Genomic DNA, 14,670 nt, shown 5'->3' on the forward strand with positions numbered 1-14,670 from the left:
GGTCACTCTTGTAGGCAATGAAACAAGCTTTGTTAGTCCAAATGTTAGGCACGCTTCAACGAAATGAGCTTCCTTATCGGACTTAAACAAATTTAACGCCAAATCAGCCTACGGAGTTTCAGGAAAATTGAAATTCCCGACTATATATTGATTTCAGCATTATGGTGAGTGTAAGAAATTGTAATCATAACGTTGTAAAATTCTGCGACGAAATGTGCAGTTGCGTCGGGAGGCCGGTAGCACACTCCGGCAAGCGTGGGAGGCTGAACCGCGCCGTACAATACAAACAGTACCTCAAGTGGTGATGGAATAACAATTATAGACCAGCGTAAATCGCCGTCGGCAGCTATGAGCACACCGCCACCATGCCTGCCTTTGTGGTCCCAGCGGCATATGTGAAACTCCAGAACATAGGACGAGAGTTCAATACCAGAAACTGTTGAGTTTAGCCACGTTTTAATAAGAAGAGTAAGTTTACACTCAGTAGATCCAATGATATTCTAACTTGGCCGAGTTTCGGTATGATGCTCCTGACGTTTGTATAGATGACGGAAATAGGGCCGGCGTGTAACTGAGCGCAGACAGGACGGCAGGGTGATGGCTATTGCAGAGAAGAAGCGACTTCTGTGAGCTGTGATTGTACACATATGTGGTATTAGTCTGTTGGGACGTAGTCTAGATGGCTTTCCCCGAGCTCTTGCGAATGCGAATAGCTATTTCCGCGCAGGGCGTGTGTTGGGCGAAAATAGTCTTCGCTAACACGGAAGTTCGCTCCTTTAGGTTTCCCGCGTTTGACAAAACGCGCTCGTTGTCTTTGAAGTGTGAAAAACAACACGATTATTGGTCTCTTTACTTGAGGTTTGGACCGACCTAAGCAATTGGCTTTTGCGATTTCTTTAGGTTCGACTGATACTTTCATGTGTTCCTGACAAATGTCAATTACTAATTTTTCGGATTCAGCACACGACTCAATGACGCAACCTTTAGGCCGAAGAATAACAGATTTCATCGGCGAGCTCGATCTTCCGCACAGTCTATTCTGGCCGTAAGCGAAGAGATCAACTGCGCACTTTGCGATGCTAATGCACGCACGTGTCCTACTTCACTTTGAAACGAAATGAGATTCGAACAATCGGATTCAATTTTAGTTAGCCTTATTGTGATGTTATTTAAGGCTTTGTCGTTTTGACTTAGCTTCTTACGTATAGATTTTAATTCATTCAAAAGTGTCGCCTGACTGGCTTGAATGTTGTGTAGGGCGGTTAATATTTCTGGTGGTGATTCGGCTGTTTCTGGGTTAGATCGAGGCCACGGTTCTGCTCAACATCACCCGCAAGAAGGAGGAGCTCAAGTAGTCCCCATAATGCACAGTCCCATAATATAGTATCACAAGAGCTGGGGCTTGGCAGCACTAACAATGCCATATAACGAGTACGTCGCGCGTAGAGCGAGTAGGATTTGGTTACGTGTAAAACAACAGGTGATGCGGGTAAGTGCCGGCGATCGCGGGAGTCCTGCCAAGCCCACTGTAGTGCGCGTGGTTTCTCCCTTTTATGCAACCATAATGATGTCATGAACTCTTCAGTGACATGCGCCGTGGCTAGCGTTCCGGAGAACAGATACGGCGGATAGGGTGAGAGTGTTGAGCAGCATTGGCGGTGTGGCAGACCACCGGGTGTTGGTCACGGGGAGTTTCCGAGGTGTCACGAACAGCGGCAGCCGGTGCTTCCCAGCTGCAATCCTTCCCAGTGAAGGAGCACCGTGTCGTGGGAGGCAGCACAAGGCAGATAGGGGAGACTGGTCAGAAGAAAGGCCAAGGGGATGGCCTGTAAAAGGAACAGGTGATGCGTGTATGTGCAGCTATCACAGGCGTTCTGCCAAGCCTACTGCAGTTAAAATGATTACCACTGACAAACACAAAAATACAGTCATATACACTGATTCCTAAGTACAATCAAGACTCTACCTCTCAAATCATAGTGTGAACCCTTACTACGCGACATCTTATAAATAGTGGCGCTTAACGAATAAGGGAGATCAATTCGTTTCTGCTGTTTCCCTAATCATGTTAGGTTACCGGTTAAAGAAGTAGCTGATAGATGTGCATCAATGGCAGCGTACAAGGACATACATACACGATACTTCCATATATATATATCATCCATGCGATTCAGAAGGCCTTGAGTTCAATATGGCAACACGAATAGACCATTGTATAAGCAACAAGCTGCATCTTACTAAACCCGTAACCAGCGAGTGGAGGTTGTGAGTCACCAGCAGCTGTTCAATGAGGTGATTTTAGTTCGACTTCGGATTGGACACACACATCTTACACAATTTCCTCCTTCGAAAACACAACCTACCACCATACGAGAAGTGCCGTGAGCCTCTTACGCATTCTTATGACATGTCCACACATTGAAACGGAAGTTTTTACACAGCCTGTATAATTTACATATACCTTTACGACCTACCATATTTTTGGCAGATGACCCGCTAGTGCTGTTTACGGACGTGCTGTGCTCTTTAGAGACGACTGGTTATTTGCAGCAACTATAATGCAACGCAAGTTTACCTGCTGTAACGTTGCCTTGTGTTTTGTATTGTGAGTGGCGCAGCATAGCCCTAGTCGCCTTTGTCACATTAAACCTATCATTATAATTCGGATGACGCCCTCGATTTTGTGACGTACGCGTATAAAACCGCCACTCAGGCTACCACAGGCTTCTCACCAGTTTTTCTTCTTTATGGACGTGAATAATCCTCTACTCTATGTAACTAAGCACCACTGGGGAATGTACTGGGGAATGTAATATAGGTAAGAAAAAATCGAACTTAAAAAAAAACAAAAAAACCGAACGCAACTCTCCAATGTGCTGCTGCGGCGTGTCCACGATATGACTTTGAGGAAGAGGTCCTTATTATCATGGCGTTCAATGATTTCGACCTTCTGCTCTCTTCCCACTCTGCACTAGTGTAGAAATTGTTTTAATGACTATTTTTAGGTGCTCCTTGCATGCGTTTACAATACGGCACCTTTATTGCGTCACGGCTAAAAGTTAACAAAGAACTCATTTTGTAGTGGTGAGGCCGTGATTGACAACAGTATCGACAAAATGAAGGAGCCCCTGGAAACGCAGACCCCGTGGCTAAGGCTGCAGCAGTGTGGCATGTGATCTAGAGGGTCATGTCACGTATCTATGAAGTGTACATGTTCCAAAAGTAAGATCTTCGTATCATTCATATTAAAGTTTATCGACGCATTACTTAACCTAGCTTATTAAAGAGGATGGATGTTTAGGGAACTTTATTCAACTCTCTAGTTATTTTTGTACGTAGGCATTACGCACACATTATTGTGTTCTGTAGAAAACTAGACCTAACATGTCTTCATGTTTCGTATTTTTCCTTGCACAGTTGGCATGGCTGAAAGGTAAATTTAGTTTTTGCTAAGTATGCAGTATATTCGTCGCTTTTCTTGTGACGCTATCTATGGTTAGGATCCCCGGATTTCTTCGGGAAGTAACCTCGACGGAAAACTATCATCATTTATGGGTCATACCCCCGTAAGGCAGAGGCTACAATCACTCAGCCAAGTGAAGCGAACAGTGCATACATTCTTTGTAATCAAACATACAACATATAGAACAGCATAGATTTCAATAAAGAACTAGCTCAATGCAAGCTTCCAAATCATTTAACTGATGATGCGCTTCTGCGCCTACATGCAATGCAAAACACGTAGCACTTCCCGCATACAAGTCCCGGTAAAGATTACTGTTGCGCAAGCTTTCGCGGTTACGGCAGCTTGGCAGTAGTATACGAAACAGCGAGTGATGTAACTACACTTTCGTACGTAAAAGAAAAACCCGCCCAGAAAATGATTTGTGTTGGGAGAGTGCTATGAGTGATTAGTAAGAATGGTACGTACGATGCAGGAAGTTTAACAGTCTCGGAAGAGAACAGCAATTTACAATAGGCAGCGAGGCACTGGAATTGGTAAGGGAATACATCTACTTAGGGCAGGTAGTGACGGCGCATCCGGATCATGAGACTGAAATAATCAGAAGAATAAGAATGGGCTGGGGAGCGTTTGGCAGGCATTCTCACATCATGAACAGCAGGTTGCCATTATCCCTCAAGAGAAAAGTGCATAATAGCTGTGTCTTACCAGTACTCACCTACGGGGCAGAAACCTGGAGGCTTACGAAAGGGGTTCTACTTAAATTGAGGATGACGCAACGAGCTATGGAAAGAAGAATGGTGGGTGTAACGTTAAGGGATAAGAAAAGAGCAGATTGGGTGAGGGAACAAACGCAAGTAAATGACATTTTAGTCGAAATCAAGAAAAATAAATGGGCATGGGCAGGACATGTAATGAGGAGGGAAAATAACCGATGGTCATTAAGGGTTACGGACTGGATTCCAAGGGAAAGGAAGCGTAGCAATGGGCCGCAGAAAGTTAGGTGTGCGGATGAGATTAGGAAGTTTGCAGGGACGACATGGCCACAATTAGTACATGACCGGGGTTGTTGGAGAAGTATGGGAGAGGCCTTTGCCCTGCAGTGGGCGTAACCAGGCTCATAATGATGATGATGATGAGTACTATGGGAAAACCGCGTACAGTGAGGACTCCTGAAGAGCAGCGTGCATACCAGGCGCGGCGAATTTCTCATGTCTCCGGTTCGCTCTTTGTAGGTGCACGAACTAGCGGCGCAAGCCAAGTCACAGGCCACGAAACGTATTTGGCTAATAATTAGGTCAAATACACGTGCACGTCACCAGGTCAATACTTTCAATCTACGTCACAATAGGCACTCGTTCTAGTAGTCATTTACAGCTTCGCTGTCCAACCAACATTACAGCGTGATGGAGACCTTTCTTATTTTCCTTTCATTGTTTTAAAACTGATTCTTATGCTGTAGCTTTGATTCCCGTATATTTGTGTCTTTCTGCTACAAGATCGTGCAATTTTCTGTTCATGTAAGATCTCGAAGTGCAGGGTACCAAAGATATCGCCTAAGCACGCTGCGTGCACACCGTTGTTTATCATTCATATTTTTGAATTTATTTCTGTCTTGTTCAGGGAACAACTGCCACTGGGAACAACACACTTGAAGCGCTTGAATTTCTTGAAAACAAATATGAAATTCAGTATTCACTGTGCTGCAGTTTCTTCAGTAGTAAATATTCTCCCGCAGTACGAAACGCCTGACTAAGGCGGCGGTCAGACCTGTAACGCATCGGTGGGTGCTAAGATTCTCGGGACGTGGACATGACCCTGTCAACCTTTAACACCCGAACTCTGTCGTGTGAGGCTAGTTTAGCAGGATTCTTTGAGGAACTGTCAGACATTGTTTGGGATATCATTGGCCCTATTGAGATTAGAAGAACTGGTGAGGCTTCTACAGTGCTGACTAACGGCCTCAACTATAGGGGCCTCTCGGATAAGAAGCAATCCGGGGTAGGATTCTTAATACATAAGGACATAGCTGGCAACATTGACGAATTCTACAGCATTACTGAGAGGGTAGCAGTAGTCGTAATCATACATAATAAGAGATATAGATTGAAGGTAGTACAAGCCTAGGCAGTAACATCCAGTCACGATGATCATGAAGTAGATGAGTTTTTTGAAGGTGGTAAATTAGCGATGTGAAAAGTGCAAACTCTGTATACCGTAGTAATGCGCGACTTCAATGCGAAAGTGGCGGAAAAGCAGGCTGGCGAACAAGCGATTGTCAACTACCGCGCTTATTCTAGGAACGCTAGAGGAGAGCTACTGATAGAATTCGCAGAAAGAAATAAGCTGCGAATAATGAACACCTTCTTCGCGAAGCGAAGCAACCGAAAGTAGACCTGCAAAAGGCCTAATGGTGAAACAAGAAATGAAATTGATTTCATGCTTTCTGCTGGTCTCAGCAAAGTGCAGGGTGTAGAAGTGTTAGGTAGGGTAAAATCCAGTGATCACAGGTTAGTGAAGGCTAGAATACACCTCAATTTGAAAGCTTAGAACGACAGAAAGCTGAGCTAGTTGGTAAGGATTCATTATGCAAAAAGGTGAGGCTTGCGGACAGGACAGAAGAGAAGAGAAGTTGACAACACGTGTTGTCAACTTCTCTTCTCTTGTGTCCTGTGTGCACGCCTCAGCTTATTGCATAATCAATTGGAAAAGAGAAAGAGTAAAACTGGTCAAGAATAAACAGGGCAAATTAGATCCAGTAAGGGTAAACGTACACATATTCAGGCTAGTACTTGCTGAAAAATATGCAGGCTTGTAAAAGAGAGATTATGAAATAGAGGTAATGAATGAAACCGTAACAAGGCTGGCTTCATAGGCAGCAATTGAAGTGGGAGGTAAGGCACCAAGTCAACCAGTAGGCAAGCTCTCTCAAGTAACAAAGGACCTAATAAAGAAACGACAAAGAATGAAAGCGTCGAACTCAAGAGTACGGATAGAATTCGCACTACTCTCAAAACTAATCAACAAGGAGAAAATATGTTATATTCGAAACTGTAACGTGAGAAAGACTGAAGAAGCCGTAAAAAGTGGACGCAGCCTGAAGTCAATGAGACAGACACTTGGCCTAGGACAAACCAAGATGCTATGCACTGAAAGATAAGGCAGAGTAATACCATCAGCAATCTCGAAGGTATAGTAAAAGCAGCGGAAAAATTCTATACTGATCTGTAGAGTACTTAGAGAAGGCCCGATACCTCCATTCGAAGCAGTAATCAACAGCTTGGGAGACTCCTTGTATAACTAGTGATGAGGCTAGAAAGGCCTTCAAAAACATGAAATGGGGAAATGTGGCAGGAGAACACGGCATAACAATCGATTCGGTCAAACATGGAGAAGTCGTGATGTTTGAAAAATTGGCGGCCCTCTATACGAAGTGTCTATCGACTGAAGGGTTCCCCAAAATTTGAAGAAAGCAAATATTGTATTAATACACAAAGACGAAGGGTTCCCAAAATTGGAAGAAAGCAAATATTGTACTAATACACAAAGACGAAGATGTTAAAGACATGAAAATTTATAGAATATTTCACCACGGTAATTTGCAGTAGAATAAGGGCAACACTGTACTTTAGTCAACCAAGAGGACGGGTGGGCTTCAGGGAGGGCTACTCTACAATGGATCACATTCATGTCAATTATCAGGTAATCGAGAAATCCGCAGAATACAATCAACTTCTCTATATGGCTTTCATAGATTACAAAAATGCATTTGAATCAGTATAGATACCAGCAGCTATAGAGGTTTGTGCAATCAAAGCCTGCAGGCCATTTACGTAAATCTCTTGGAAAATATCTACAGAGGTTCCACAGATACCTTAATTCTACAAAAGAAAAGTGAGAAGATACCAATAAAGAAAGGTGTCAGACAAGGAGACAGTGTTTCCCATATTATTCACTGCGTGCTTGGAAGAAGTATTGAAGCTATTGAACTGGGAATGCTCTGGAGTAAGGCTCTACATCGAATATTTCAACTACCCTCAAATTGCAGATGACATTGTCCTGTTCAGCAACACTGGAGACGAGTCACAAAAAGTGATTGACGACCTTAAGAGAGAGAGTGTAAGAGTGGGGTTGAAGTTTAGAAACAGAAGACAATGATAGCCGGGCAAGGAACAAGAATTCAGGAACGCCAGTCAGCCTCTAGAGTCTCTGACAGAGTAGGTTTACTTAGGTCAATTACTCACAGGGGACTCTGATCATGAGGAGGAAATTCACAGAATAAAAATGGGTTGTAGCACATTCGGCAGACGTTGCCAGCTCCTGACTGGAAGCTTACCATTATCAACGAAAAGGAAGATGTAAAATCAGTGCATTTTACCGGTGCTGACATATGGGGCAGAAACTTGTAGACTGACAAAGAAGCTTGAAAACAAGTTAAGGACCACGCAAATAGCCATGGAACGAAGAATGCTACGCATAACGTTAAGAGACAGAAAGAGATCGGTTTTGTTCAAAGAGCAAACGGGTATAGCCGATATTATAATTTACATTAAGAGAAAAAAATGGAGCTTGGCAGGTTATGTAGCGCGCAGGTTAGATAACTGGTCAATCATTAGGGTTAGAAACAGGGTGCCAAGACTAGGGAAATGCAGTCGAGGACGGCAGAAGACTAGGTGGGGCGATGAGATTAGGAAATTCTCGGGCGCTAGTTGGAATCGGTTGGTGCAGGATAGGGATAATTGGAGATCGAGGGGAAAGGCCTTCGTCATGCAGTGGACATAAAATAGGCTGATGATGATGATGAAATACGCACAGATGGATTTTGATCCTTTCGGATCTTGAAAAGATGCCTATTTTTTGCATTATAAAAGAGGCCTCGCACACGCATGACTTGCTATCTATGATGAATGCCTGAATGATTTCTATTGTAAATATTTATCTGTGACTGAAAGCAGCTGAACGACCTTAATCCAAAATGAAGTCGTGTCGTGGCAATGGCAATGCACCGCCAATTCGGACGAGCGTACTGGTCTTTTGAGCAAAATATGGTGATATCTTACGCAAATGTTGAGGCGCTGGCCAGTTTGGCCTAGGTATATTTGACCGCATATTGAAGGAATACGGTGCACCGCCTGTGACCGACGCTTGGAAAATTTGGCCGTATATTTAACTGAGCAAGACTCTCTTGCTTGCTTGCCTGCCTCAATTCGCTTGTGGACTGGCGTGCATAAGCTGTCTACATTATTTTTCGTTGGAAATATATCTGCGTAGCCACCTACAAGTTTACTGACAAAGGCGCGCTGGAAAGGGAGGCTTGCTTAATTAAAGATACCGCTAAATTAGTATAGTCTATTCCTGTGACTGTGTGTATATTTGACCAAATGTACATGTGGAATACTGGACGATGCCTTAACACGTGCCTAAGAGAGCACCATGATTCACTCAAGGGACCAGTATGTTCGTCTCACTTTTCTATGCACTGATGAGACCGGGGCTGTGCGCCGGATTTAAATTTTCGGTTGTTTTTTTACCTGCGGCGACGAATTAACCAGCAAATTCATTGAACAATACCACAGAAAATATAGGCCAAATTCTTTTTAATACTTTCTCCGTAACCTCTAGTAATAAAATGTTATATCTTGGCTAGTTTCAGGCACCTTACTCCTTCCCAAATATTCTGCCTGACCTATAGAGCTTTCATGCAATTAACTTTCAAATTTCCAGAATTCCTGAGCATATTTTTTTTTCTTTTTTACACCCTATTCTTAAAGGGGGATCCGGTTTATTTAGTACCGAATAAGAATTTCTTTTACAATTAAAAATAGGAATTCTCGCATAGAGCTCAGGTTATACATCACACTGATCATATATTAGACATTGTTAAATGTTTCAATAACTTAAAAAGCACAAGTATATTCTACTCGTTGTATATGACCTGGACTTTGCGACTACGTTCCCAAAACCACAAAATTGGCAATTATACAACGTATTTTGCGAGAACAGCCACAAAACAGCCGTATTCATCCCCATCCTATGGATGCTTACATGCATTGTTAAGACGATTGCTCATAATCTCAAGCTACACGTGAAAAATTGAATACTGACATATTAAGCATAGTACATACCAATTATGGCTACCACCGGATGGAATAATAATGTTTTCAACCACTGAAGAATAGAAGCCTGTAGGTCATTCCCAAACAGATTTTTCATAAGAAAGCTGTTTGCTATGGAAGGTGTGATCTCTGTACAGGAGTCTTAGATAATGGGTATACCTACTTGCTTCTGCTATATAGGGTAATGTGTTGTCCTTGCAATGTCAGATTAATGTGTGACTAAGCTGCCGTCTTGAGCGGAAAGTTGTTCTGACTAATAATGACATTCTAGTGCCAGACACATGGACGCAGTGCTAGTGCCTCAAAATCTTGGGGAATGTGAAATCATTCTCAAAAGTGATTATTTAGAAATACTGTCAACCCTCAGTTGAGGGTCATAACAGGGAGGGATGTTACATATACGTTCATACAAGACAGCTAGATACAAAAGAAATATGCACATGCACTGCAGTGTCCTACGGATACAATACAAGATACGATATACAGACTGTAAGACATGTATTCAAATGTTCCACCAGCTGCCGCACGCACACAATCAGAAAACAAGAAAAAAGATGAAAAAAGAAAAGAAAAAACACTTTACAATATCCACATGGTACAGTTTTAGTAAAGAACCTTGATTGCATTTGTAAACAATGCAGTATCAGAACTGCGAACAATTTCTGCAGGCAGCTTGTTCCACAGCTCTATTGACTCTGGCAAGAACGAACAACGAAAGGCATTGGTTCGGGACAAATACGGTTGAATAGCTTCACTATGATTTAAGCGGGTGCTCAGTCTGCCTGGAGGTTTTAAATACAAATCTTCATTAATTTTTAGTTCGCCGTGAATTATTTGAAATAACGTTTTTACTCTCTGCTTCTTGCACCGATCTTCCAATAATTCAAGATCGCAAGACTTTAACATCGCCGAAACTGAGTCTGTCCTTCTATATTTCGAACAAATAAAGCGCGCCGCCCGGAGTTGCACCTTCTCTATTTTGGCCCACATTACCTTTTGATGGGGCGCCCATGCTACTAACGCATATTCTAGGGATGGTCGAATAAGGGACATGTAAGCCAGCAGTTTAACATCTTTTGTTGCCCTCCCCAGTTTCGCTCTTAAAAAACCCAATTTCTTCTGTGCCGCAGAGCACACTCTTTCTACTTGATTGTGCCATTTTAAATCATGCGAAATAGAGACACCAAGATATTTGAAACAAGGAACATTAACTAGACTGTAGCCTTGAATATCGTACTGAAAAGTAAAAATATTCTTTTTTGCAGTGATATGCGTGTATGCGGTCTTATCAAAATTAATTCGCATTTTCCACTTGTCACACCAACTCCCAAACGCCTGAAGGTTTCGGTTGAGCTTAATCTGATCCTCTAAGCAAGATACCGGCGCAAAAATCAAGCAGTCACCTGCAAAGAGTATTATCTTAGCAGAACTATCTAAAGCGGTTGCTACATCATTGATGTAAAGCAGAAAAAGTGTTGGCCCTAACACGGACCCCTGTGGTACTCCTGAGTATACATCTACAAAACCAGACTCGGAACCATCAACGCGAACTGCCTGCTTGTGGTTAGGTAAATAATCTTCAATCCATTTTAGAACGCCGCCATTTATACCTGCTTTGTACAGTTTAAAAAGTAATTTACGATGGGGAACCTTATCAAAGGCTTTGGCAAAATCAACGCATATAACATCCATTTGTTCACGGTTGTCCATAGCTTTGGAAAAATCATGTAATGTCTCAATGAGCTGTGTCACTGTGGAAAGTCCCCGTCAGAACCCATGCTGGCATGCGCAAAGGCGGCCATTTGATTCTAGGAAGATAATTATATGTTTGCTATGACGTGTTCCATAACCTTGCAGCAAACTGACGTAAGGGATACAGGACGGTGGTTATTCATTAGAGTACGATTGCCACTTTTAAATATGGGGATAACTACAGCACAACGCCAGTCCTGTGGCACGGAATGGGTGCTTAGTGATTTCTGAAAAGTAATTACCAAATAAACTGATATCCACTCAGCATACCTTTTCAAAAACCAGTAGGTATTCCGTCTGGCCCAGAAGCCTTCTCGTCATCTAACTGTAGCAACTGCTGGAATACGCCCCTCTGGGTAAAGTTGATAGCGTCCATGGAACTTTCGCTGAAAGATGCCCCATCATCTACTGGAAATGGTTGATCACTGCCCGTGAATACTGATTGGAAATATTTATTTAATCCATCAGCGATAATACCTTTTTCTTGTACTAGAACATTTCCTACCGTCATTTGCTTTATTTTTTCCTTTCTGCGGTCTAAATAACGCCAAAATTTTTCTGGGGAAGTCTTAAGAAAATCACTTAGAGTGCGATTAAAAAATGTTTGCTTCGAACTGAGTAACAAAGCCTTTATTCTCTGACGTACTGCGTGTATTTCTCTAGGATCTGCTTTTCCTTTACGCAGCCTTTTTAATTTCCGTTTCGCGTGAACAATATCCCTAGTTATCCATGGGTTACTCCGCTTCGTTTTCTTGAGTCGGGTCGGAACAAAGTGATCTATGCAGACTTTAATAATAGCTTGAAAGCGCTACCACAAATCCTCAACTGTTTCGACCTCGGATACATTTTCAAATTCGTTGAAACACTTTTATAAATAATCTAGAATAGACGTATCATCGGCCTTAGCATAGTCTTTGATTTCAACACGTACAGTAGGTTTTGTAGGTGGTGGTGTGAAAGTAAGCACATTCAGGAAAACGGTTTTGTGATCGGATATACCATCGGTGACGGCCATTTCATAATCGCCTACTTTATGGGAAAGGAACACCAAGTCAAGTAATGACTGCGATTGGGACGTTATACGTGTGTTTTCCTTCACTATTTGCCCTAAGTTATGAAAAAATGTGATATCCAATAATCTTTAGGCACTAGAAATTTCTGTACTTCCAAGCGAAATAAGCTCCCAATCGATATGTGGCAAGTTAAAATCACCAGTCATTATTAGCCTGGTGTTCCTGTTTACACGTGAGCAAAGAAACGTATTTAACACATCTAGAAAATCAGGTGAAGTAGTTGGCGGCCTATAAACCACTCCTATGAGGTACGACATGCCAGAAAACATGATTTTACACCACACCGATTCCGACATGTCACACATAACCGTACAGGCTGTCAGCGAGGATTTAACAATAATGGCCGCACCACCACCACGAGAGTCCCGATCCCACCTGTACATTGTGCAGCCAGGTGGGATAACGCAGTCGCAAGAAATAGCACTGTTGAGCCATGTTTCTGTAATGCAAACGACGTGCGGTCGCTCAGATAGCAACAGACATTCTAATTCAGTAACCTTGTTAAGAATACTGCGGGCATTGAACGAAACGATTCTGAGCTATGCTGTACTTGAACTGCACGAAGGCATGCCTTCCTTGTCATCGCAAGCTCCCCTGACACTTTGCGATTGCTATAGCGGCCCTTATCACGGCGTTCTTGGCAAAGAATACGCTCGTTGCGACTGTGATCCCGGGCATATAGACGGTCATGAATCTTAAGCTTATCATGAACCAGAGACACCTTTTGCTTGTTGTCCCTTTCTACGATGGCAGATTTCCATAGTTTCTTTCTAACGTCTGCAGTTTCTTTTGCATAATCATTGCTGACGTGAACAGATTTTCCCTTAAGTTCCTTGCAATTCTTTAGAATGCTGTCCTTTTCTCTGCTGTCACAGAATTTCATTATAATAGGTCTATGTTTTTCTGGCTTCTTCCTTCCAATACGGTGAATTCTTTCTATTGTGGTGACATGGACACCTAGTTCTTTTTTAAAAATGTTATCTGCAACAGCTGCCCTGAGATCTGCCTCTGTTTCGTTCGCCTTTTCCGGGGCACCAAACACTAAAAGGTTGTTACGCCGCCCACGGTTTTCAAACTCAACTAATTTTTTGGCCTGTTCCCTGACAGTATCCTCGAGCTTACCTATTGTTGTGGTCATCTCCTGGATTACCACAAGGTAATGTGACAACTTTTCTGTCCTTGCTGAGAGAACACCAATTTGTTCTTGAATTGAATTAAGTTTCCGGTCGGTTTCTGCCTGGTTGTCTAGAATGGCCTTCAATTACTCTTCCGTCGGGGGCCCTGGTTTCTCCTCGATATCTCCCGATGTCAGCAACAACAGCATCACTGACCAGCAGTCAACCAAAATGGCGCGACATCTGCGAGGGCACATCTGCGAGGCCGACTTGAATTTACAGAATGAACCGAATTGTGCTAGCTTATTTTCGTGAGCCACAATTGTAAACTGAATAAGATTTCTTTTCCAATTTCTCAAATTTCAAGGAGCTTAATAAAAATTAATGGCTTAAATATAAAAACTATGATTTCGGCACTTTTTAATGTAAAAAAACCTGATTAAACTGGGTCCCGTGGCTGCAGAGAAAAACGATTGCACTGTTTACATGTATTAGACAGGAGATCCCGAGCAAAATCTTTTCTTAGGTATTGTGTGCATCAGTCTGGTTTGTATTTCGCACCATAATTATGGAATATTAGGTCTCATCTCAATTTTTTTTCCTTAGAACGAAATTGGAACTTTGTACAATGTATGGTGTACTTGTATACATTTTTAGAAAGACTGCTACGGTTTTTTTTTTACGTTTAAAGATGGGCCAGAATGCTCTGTATATTAAGTCCAGTTTGGTTTGATGGGGCTGACGCATAACATTGCCGTGAACAAATATTTGCTACACATTCATATTGCCAGCTGCAGTAGTAGAGACAGTGCAAGAGAAGACGCAGGAAGAACAAGAAGGAAGAAGTGTGCGTGCTACTCCGGCACGCTAGATAGCGCGGTCCAACTGTCGTTGTTTTTGAGGAGCCAGCTGTCCTCATTAAACATCACTAGTTCTCTTTGAAGACACCTGACAAACTGGTTGAGGTGCTGGGTATTTCTCACTCATGCCGCAGACTCCTCCTGGGAGCGGAACCACCAGCCCAGTGCCAAACGAGACTGCCGTTCATCGGGACAGCCACAGGATCAGAAAACAACACAGCGATTCCAACCACCTCAACTAGTATGCATAGCGCGATGACGACCACGTAAACACTTGTGAACCCACGGATT

General features: G+C 42.7%; 1 protein-coding gene across 1 annotated transcript in view; it reads left to right on the top strand.

Moving 5' to 3' along the window:
• SerT (Serotonin transporter) overlaps nt 1-14,670 on the top strand; it is an 860,179-nt gene that overhangs the window by 419,974 nt on the left and 425,535 nt on the right. The gene's annotated exons all lie outside the window — the stretch shown is intronic.

This window comes from Dermacentor andersoni, chromosome 3 (assembly GCF_023375885.2).
Source record: "Dermacentor andersoni chromosome 3, qqDerAnde1_hic_scaffold, whole genome shotgun sequence".
In the NCBI taxonomy this organism is placed as follows: Eukaryota; Metazoa; Arthropoda; class Arachnida; order Ixodida; family Ixodidae; genus Dermacentor; species Dermacentor andersoni.